The sequence below is a fragment of the Notothenia rossii genome (genome assembly GCF_949606895.1).
Source record: "Notothenia rossii genome assembly, chromosome: 8".
NCBI lineage: Eukaryota > Metazoa > Chordata > Actinopteri > Perciformes > Nototheniidae > Notothenia > Notothenia rossii.
In genome coordinates, this window is record NC_136906.1 from 53,410,461 (window position 1) to 53,419,767 (window position 9,307).

The window sequence follows — 9,307 nt, forward strand, 5'->3', positions numbered from 1 at the left end:
TCTCACTCTCTCTCTCTCTCTCTCTCTCTCTCTCTCTCTCTCACTCTCTCACACTCACCACAAGTGAGAATATAAAGAACAAAATAATAACTTATTCTCACACAACAAATGTCAACTGTACACACATGTCATTTCCTGGACCTATACCAAAGTGTGAATGTAGGCCTCCTGCAACAACCTACATCGTAACAGAAAATGTCCTATCGGGAATTCAGTTCCACAATAATAATGAAAGCCTCCAGGAGCAGATGAGCCTAAGGGCTAATAGCTCATCTTCAGTCTGCTGATGTTTACTATTGCCATTTCTGTGGTGTTAAAGTAAAAAAGAAAAGAGATAAGAAAAAAGACAACAATTAAGGACAAGTGTGTGCTTTTTCAGCGTTTGACCTCGGTCACAGCCTTCTCTCCATTATTTGAGCAAATGCCTTCTTCCTGAGTCATTTCTGTCCTCCATCACAGCGGCTGTGCATATCACTTTTGCGTTGCTTGCGAAGCCTGCGCTTGTGCTCGGTTGATGACTGTCCTCCTCCTCATTCACTTGTTCACTTTCGCTGGTAATATTCTCCTCTGTACTTCTCTTCCGAATACCCCCGTTTTGAGCCACGTTTTTAACATCATTCAGCTTTCTTCTTTCTTTAGCTTGCTTGCAACGTTAGCGGGTAGTAAGGTCGTAATTAGCAACGCCAGAAATAAAAAAAAAGTTTTTGTTTCTAAATCTAAAAACAGCAATAGCCTATTAGAACTAATTTAAACCACAGTTTCAATTATCTCAAGCTTATTTTCATTCGTTGTAGTATTTTGATAGTATGATTTGTTTTGTAATTAATGTTATTCAATCAAGCCTCAAACTGATGGCACTTGTCCCTATAGCCTGTTTTAAATTGAAGTTGTCTGAGGTCCTTACCATCAGCTGCTCTTGCAGTAATAATAGTGTCCTTAATGTCCCAAATGTGCACAATGTAGTGACTGCTTTTTGTCTTTTTGTTTACTTAGTTCTGTTTCCTGTATTTTATATGTCTGTGTTATGTGTAAAGGTTAAAGGTGGGGTAGGTACGTTTGAGAAACCGGCTCGAGATACACTTTTGTTATATTCCATGGAATGCTCTTAACATCCCGATAGCAATGAATATCTGAAGTGCTTTGACAAAAAAATCCTTAAAAAAATGTCATCTGTGGAAGGCTCTGTAAGGAAGTGGCATATTTTTTCCGGTTGTGTATTTTCAAATTCTAGCTCACTCGAGCTGGTTTCTCCAAAATTACCTACCCCACCTTTGAAGAAAAAAGAAGAAAAAAAAAAGTAATCTTTTTTTTTTTTATATGTCAGATTCCTCCACGTACCACTAGCGGGAGCTGGCGTACCACCAGTGGTACGCGTACCACAGGATGAGAACCACTGCTCTAAGGTTTATTGACATATCATATTCACAAACGGTATAGTTATGCAATGAATGAAAAACTTGGGTCGCAGGTTCCTCAATAGTGCATTACAAGACATCTATCAATATTTGTGCATACCTCCAGCAATGTTAAATATGTTGAAGCACTTATTTTAACTGATATTATAAATAATGTATTATACTCTTATAAGATGTATGTAGATATTTCATCTCCGGCCTTGTCAGGTATTGAACAATCAATAATATGGCTCTGATGGAATGCAGTTGGAGGTCAACCAATCACAGAGCTTGAGAACTAATCACGGGGTTTGTCAAACAGAGCACATGGTGTAGTCCTAAACGATAGCTGGGGATTCTGGGTAGTGTAGTGTCTTCTGCCATCCTTTACTCCGAAAGAATATTTGTTTCTCCGAATCGAAGGGGAAAAATACAAAAGCATTGCACACAATTTAAACCAATCAATGTTGTGTAATTAACAAGGATAATCTGGTGTTTTTTAGTCGATGAGTAGTTCAGATATCACTGTCAAATCAATCAACAGTAAGGGGAATTCTTACTTCTGGGTGTACACTTCTCCGTTATCCAATGGCAATGGACGCTCACATTGCCTTTAAGGGCAGCCGACACAAGCGTCAAATCCCGCCACAGATGGGAATACATTGCAATCAGTTGAAAGCTATTTGCGTCCCTTTATGAAGATGAAGGAGCCTAGGAGCGTCACAACTGCACGCCTCGGGGACCCTGACCAAGCGTCGCTGCTGGACGTTTATGGAGTGAGAGTGTGTTGGAATGTTCAGAGGGACCAACAAGATCTCCCGTCTTCACACATTCCAACAGAAACTGAACAGGCAGATTCAAAGGATTTATTTATTTGGAAATTTTATTTTAAATACAATTGAATAGAGTTATGTTGGTAAAACTAATGAAAAACATAACAAAAAAATATTTAAAAAATATTTTTTCAATAAAAAAAGTTTTTTGTTTTTTTTATGTTTTCAAATATTATTTTTTTGAATATCTTAGGCCCTGCCTAGAAGGCCCTGACGGCTCGCCACTGCGTTAGAATGTTAACTTTTGGTGAATTTAGGAGAAACCTACAGTTGCTAATAGACATATAGTAAAATAAACACCTACATGTGTATTTTGTACATTTGTTTTCCAAAAGCTTGAAAGAAAACATGTTATGGAAACAAAATAGCACAACATTGACCAGTGCATGAAAAACTATGTTTTTGCCTGCCGTGTCTCGCCTTAATGAGTGAGACACACCGGAGTTGGTTTGTATGTCGATGTAAGGGAAACACTGTTATTTGTATTACTATTATTAATGATAACGTGTGCATAGACCTTTTTCAGGGGCGGACTGGCCATTTGTAGAATGTCTCCCAACCGTTGGCAATTCACTAACAACCCGCTACGCGTCGGGATCCTGATCTGCCGACGAGGCTCCATTAAAATATAAATATTTTTAGTGAATTGATGAGTTTAGGCACGTTAATAACGTTTTAATTAAGTTGAATACAGTATATTCATATGTGTCAGTGATTTCATGTCAATTCGGTGAACATAAACATAAATGAACGTGGTGAAGATGAGGATTAAATTAGGATTAAAAACAACATTATTTTTATTAAATAACAACTTGGTGATGTTTTGTAAATTACATGACTCTTATATAGCACAGAGTATGATATCCGTGACATATGGATCTTAACAAAGTTCCGCTGTACATCCAGTGTACTGTATCTGACTTTATTTCACATGAGCTCCAGTGTTGAACCCCACTGCACCCCCTGGTGGATCAATGATCCATTGCAGCTGGCTTCATTATAATTACATGTATTTATCACGGGGGAGGTCTCAAGTCAAGCTGAAGGTTTTCCCTTGAGCGAGGGCAGATCACGTACCAATCACGGCCCTCGCGTTTCAAACTGTCTGAAATGAAGCGCTACATCTGTAGGTACAGTTTTGTTAGTTAGCGGACAAACTTGTTACTGTGATGTAGATAAATTATGCAGTTCTAACATCTGAAATGTAAGAGCGATACTAAATAAAAACTTTCCAGTGAAACCGTCTGCTCTAGTCTAGTTTGGGACGGTGGATCAGGTCTATCACCAGGGGCGGACTGGGACTAGATTTTAGTCCTGGACACTGACCCAGTCCGGCCACATGAAATGTCAAATGTTAGAAATCCGCTGTTTATTATTTAAAGTTTTACGTCCGCGAAACTTAATTACATTATAGTTGGCGTTCCTAGCGTGTATGCTACCGAGCTAAAAAAGAAGGCCACCAAGAAATAGACATGAGTTTGCAAGGAAAAACATTGTTTTTTTTGTCCGGTTTCTAGGATCTACTAGGATACTCAATTGTTCTCTAGGTTCGACTAGTATGCTCAATGTTACACGAGAGAGTACAGACATGGACTTGGTGTAGAGACAAGATGAACCGACAAAAGACAAAAGGAGAACAGGGCTACATATACACACAACGGTTAATGGGGCACATGTTAAAACAATCCTTAGCAGGAGACCACAATCAAGCTGGCAGGTGACACAGAAAGACAGGAAGTGTAGACACCTGAAAAGAGAAGACAGAGTCAACATTAAAATAAAATGCAAGGCCACAAATAAAAACACAAAACAATAAACTAACAGAACTCTAACGCTGAAACCTTACAGTACCCCCCCTCTTACGGACGGCTCCAGATGTCCCTGAAGCCTGAGACTGTTGTCTGTCAAAGTCAGATATTAGAGTCTTGTCCACAATGAAGCTGCCTGGGATCCAACACCTCTCCTCTAATCCATACCCTACCCAGTCGACCAGGAACTGTCTACCTCTGCCCCTCTTCCTTTCAGACAGTATTTTGTCCACAGTGTAAACTTGACCTCCGTCGACAATCCGGGGAGGTGGAGGGGGCGTGGAGGCGGGGACCAGTCTTCTCTCTTTAAACGGTTTCAGCTTGCTGACATGAAACGTGGGGTGGACCTTGATGGACTTTGGGAGACATAAACGGACAGCAACAGGGTTAACCACTTTGGCTATGGGAAAAGGACCAACGAACCGGGGAGCCAGCTTCCTGGAGGCGACATGGAGAGGAAGATCCTTGGTAGATAACCACACTCGTTGTCCGGCTTGGTACTTAGGGGATGGACGTCGTTTCCGGTCGGCCAATACCTTCATGCGAACGGCACTCCTCTGCAACATATGGCGAACTCCCGCCCAGACCCGACGGCAGCGGCGAACCAGAGCATGGGCTGATGGTACGGTGACCTCCTTCTCGAGCTCCGGAAACAATGGAGGTTGGTATCCATGGACACATTGAAACGGGGAGATACCAGTGGCGGATGTGGGTAATGTGTTGTGCGCATACTCTGCCCAAATCAGACTCTTACTCCAGGTGGTAGGTTTCTCAGACACCAGGCATCTCAAACAAGTCTCCAAATCCTGATTCATCCTCTCCGCTTGTCCATTCGACTGTGGGTGGTATCGGGAGGTCAGGCTAACAGTGGCTTGGATTAGGCGACAAAACTCCTTCCAAAAACGTGACACGAATTGTGGGCCTCGGTCTGAAACGACATCACTGGGAAAACCATGGATCCTAAACACATGGGACAACATGGCCTCTGCTGTTTCTTTGGCAGTAGATAACTTGGACATGACGATAAAGTGTACCATTTTAGAAAAACGATCAATCACAGTGAGTATGGTAGTATTACCTGCCGATGTTGGCAATCCTGTCACAAAGTCCAACGCAATGTGAGACCATGTGTTGGGAATGGGCAGAGGTTGGAGAAGACCTGCGGCAGCTTGCCGAGAAGTTTTGTTCCCGGCACACACAGGGCACGCTGCCACATATTCTGCAACATCCTTCCACATAGCAGGCCACCAGAATCTGTGTCTCACCATGAAAAGGGTCCTTTTGTTTCCAGGATTACAGGTAAGTACCGACGTATGGATAACGTATGGACAACTTGAGATCGAAGTTGCTCCGGCACAAACAGGCGATTCTGAGGACACCCTCTAGGGACAGGATTCCCGCTGTTTGCCTTTTTGACCTTGAATTCAATGGGCCAGGTCACACTCCCTATCACTCGGTCTGGCCGCAGAATGGTTTCTGGACTCTTGGGGACTGGCTCAGGATCATACATTCTGGAGAGTGCATGAGGCTTACCGTTCTGTGAACCAGGTCGATATGACAGAGTGAAACTAAATCTATTAAAGAATAAAGCCCATCTGGCCTGCCTAGAGTTCAGGCGTTTGACCTTCCTGATGTATTGCAGGTTTTTGTGATCCGTCCAGACCAGGAAATCCTGCTCTGCTCCCTCCAACCAGTGCCGCCACTCCTCCAAAGCAATCTTCACAGCCAACAGTTCTCGATTTCCCTCGTCATAATTCCTCTCAGCAGAAGACAGCTTTCGGGAGAGATAGGCACAGGGATGAAGCTTGTTGTCCGCCGCTGACCTTTGGGACAATATAGCCCAAACTGTTGGCTGGTATCAGGTACAGTCAGGATGGTAGCTGTTGTGAACCTTTTCTTCAGTGTCTGGAAAGAGTCCTCTGCCTGTGGAGTCCACACAAACCGAACATGGGGAGAGGTAAGGGCATGGAGAGGAGAGGCAATGGCACTGAAATTGCGTATGAAACGTCTGTAAAAGTTAGCAAACCCTAAGAATTGCTGAACTTTTTTCCTGGAGCTTGGCGTTGGCCAATTATCCACGTTGCTGACCTTTGCTGGGTCCATTTCCATTTTGTTTGGAGAGATCACAAAGCCCAAAAATGACACTGAGTTGACATGAAACTCACATTTTTCGACTTTCACAAACAAATTGTTCTCAAGGAGTCTCTGGAGAACAACGTGAACATGGTTAACATGGGTTTCCTCATCAGGAGAAAAGATGAGAATATCATCGAGGTACAAAAAACAGAATATATTCAGGAAATCTCTTTATACATAATTGATGAGTGTTTGGACAGCAGGTGCATTAGAAAGTCCAAAAGGCATAACCAAATATTCGTAATGTCCTGTGGGTGTATTGAACCCTGTTTTACACTCATCCCCCTCCCTGATGCGCAGTAGGTGATATGCATTTCTTAAGTCTTACTTGGTGAACAACTTAGCTCCTTGTAATAGTTCAAATGCAGTAGGGATGAGTGGAAGGGGATATCTGTTCTTTATTGTGATCTGATTTAGTGGACTGTAATCAATACAGGGCCTCAATGCACCGTCCTTTTTTTTTCACAAAAAAGAAACCTGCTGCTGCTGGGTATGATGATGGCCGAATCAAGCCAGCTTTGAGTGATGATCCGATATACTCTTTCATTGCCTCCCTTTCTGGACCAGAGAGAGAGTTCAACCGGCCTTTGGGGATAGTAGAGCCCGAGAGAAGGTCTATGGGGCAATCATACGGTCTATGGGGAGGCAAGGAAGTAGCTCGTGTTTTGTTAAATACCTCCTTAATGTCAAGATAACACTCAGGAACTTTGGACAAGTCAGGAAAATCAGAATGTTTCGAAGAAGCGACACTGTCACTACCTGGCATCTGTTTAACATTCCTAGATCTGTGCGGGCCACTCAAAACTGTAGGAGAGGCTAAACATGAACGAGAGCACTCACTCCCCCACCCCTTAACCTTTCCTGTATGTCAGTCCACGTGAGGGTTAGGGAATGCTCCGGTTTTTGGACAAAATTAACATGGGATCACTCCGGTCAATGTACGTACTTCGTCTCACTGGAATATTAATGGCCAGATTGAATACAACATCGACCCAAATTCTCCGGTCAATGACAGGAGAGTTTTGAAAGTGACAAAACACTGTTCCACACATTTAAAAACACTTAAACAATGTTTACCCAGGATTCAGACACCTCCCCTGGCTTGTAAAATGCGGTGATGCGCCCTGGAGGTATCCTACTATATAAAACATGTATACCCAGGATTCAATCACTTTTCCTGGTTGTGAAGCATTCTGTTCTCTGGGTGCAGTCTGGGTGCGAGAGCCATGTGCTGCGAGGAGCTCTCTGGGTGCGCTCTGTGGGGTCTCGCAGCCCGCTCCTCTCTGGCTCTGCTCCACGCCTCTATTCACAGCACTTGCATGTGTCTTGGTCAAAATATGGCATTGGTCTGTCTATTGGTCTCAAAAGTGTTTAACTATGGAGAACATTCATATTTTTTCCCCAAACCCTCTATTCTCACTGCTTTTCCCCAGGTTTCAGAGACTTATTGCTGGGTATAAAATCTACATGCATCACTCTGGTAGTCTGATACCTTCACAGCAGTGACTATGGAGGGGGGCGGGGCTGTAATAACACCTTCCCCGCCTTTCGTAGACCTTTTGCTGGTATACAGCAGTGACTATGGAGGTGGGGGGGGGGGGGGTCTGTAATAACAGTTTGACCCGGGGGTCCAAGCACTTATTGCTGGGTATAAAATCCACGTGCATCTCTCTGGTAGTCTGAGGCCATAAGAGCAGCGACTCTGCTGTTTTTAACCTGCTTGTCCATTTGACCATTCAAATGTTAACGAAACGGACAGACTTCTGTGCACACCAGCGGCTGTCGGATTAAAACAGTTTAATACACTTTTAACACTCATGTAGCCAGGATTCCTGCTCCTTTCCTGGGTAACACAGTGAGGTGGTGCAGCCTGTCCTCTGGATTCACTCTGTGGGGAGGGGGGGGGGTCTCGCAGAGCCCCTCCCTCCTCTCTGGCTGCTGCTGCGGGTATAAAAGCCACATGCATCACCATGGATCTCTGCATCTTCCCGGTGTCTGTTCTGGATGAGTGAAATAATCAGAGTTCTTTGTCCAATCTTGCTACTAATTTATATCTTTTAATAGGAATCTCTGTTTGACATGTGTTGATATTATTCTATTTCTTCTGAAATAGCACCTTGTGAATGACCCATTTTAATTAAAAACTGAATTAAAACAGTGTGTGCCCTCTCTGGGTACACAGTCATCCTCTATTTACACCACTTTTCATGGTGTGTTTGTGCCCTGGTTGTCTTTTGACTGAATTTAAACAGTTTCCCCGCCTTTCAGAGACCTATTGATGGGTAAAATAATCATCATTCTGTATAAATATGTTTGTCAATATCATGTATGCAACATGATAAGTTGGGGTCCACAAAGCTGACACAAGATACCCGCATATAAGCACTGATCTGATGGGTAAAATAATCATCATTCTGTATAAATATGTTTGTCAATATCATGTATGCAACCCTCTCTGAAGAACCAGCACCTTACCGTGGTAGAGAGGTTTGTGTGCCCTGATGAACCTGGGGGCTGTGTTGTCTGGAACCTTGTGTTCCTGGTAGGGTCTCCCATGGCAAATTGGTCTCAGGCAAGGGGCCAGACTAAGATTGGTTCAAAAGACCTCATGAAAGATGACACACGAAGTGAGGATACCCGGCCCGGAGGAAGCCCGGGGTCCCCTTCTGGAGCCAGGCCCAGAAGGAGGACTCGTCGGCGAGCGTCTGGTGGCCGGGCTTGCCACGGAGCCCGGCCGGGCACAGCCCGAAAAGGCGACGTGGGCAACACCTCCGCTTCTCCGTCCCGCGGGCCCACCACCTACGGGAAACAGCGATGGGGTCGGGTGCGCTGCCAGAAGGGTGGCAGTGAAGGCAGAGGGTCTCGACGGACCAGACCCGGGCGACAGAAGCTGGCTTTGGGGACGTGGAACGTCACCTCTCTGGGGGGGAAGGAGTCGGAGCTTGTGCGGGAGGTGGAGCGTTACCAGTTGGATCTGGTTGGGCTCACCTCTACGCACAGCGTCGGCTCTGGAACCTTACTTCTGGATAGGGGTTGGACTCTATTCTTCTCCGGAGTTGCTCAAGGTGTGAGGCGCCGGGCGGGTGTGGGGATACTCACAAGTCCCCGGTTGGGTGCTTCGTTGTTGGAGTCTACC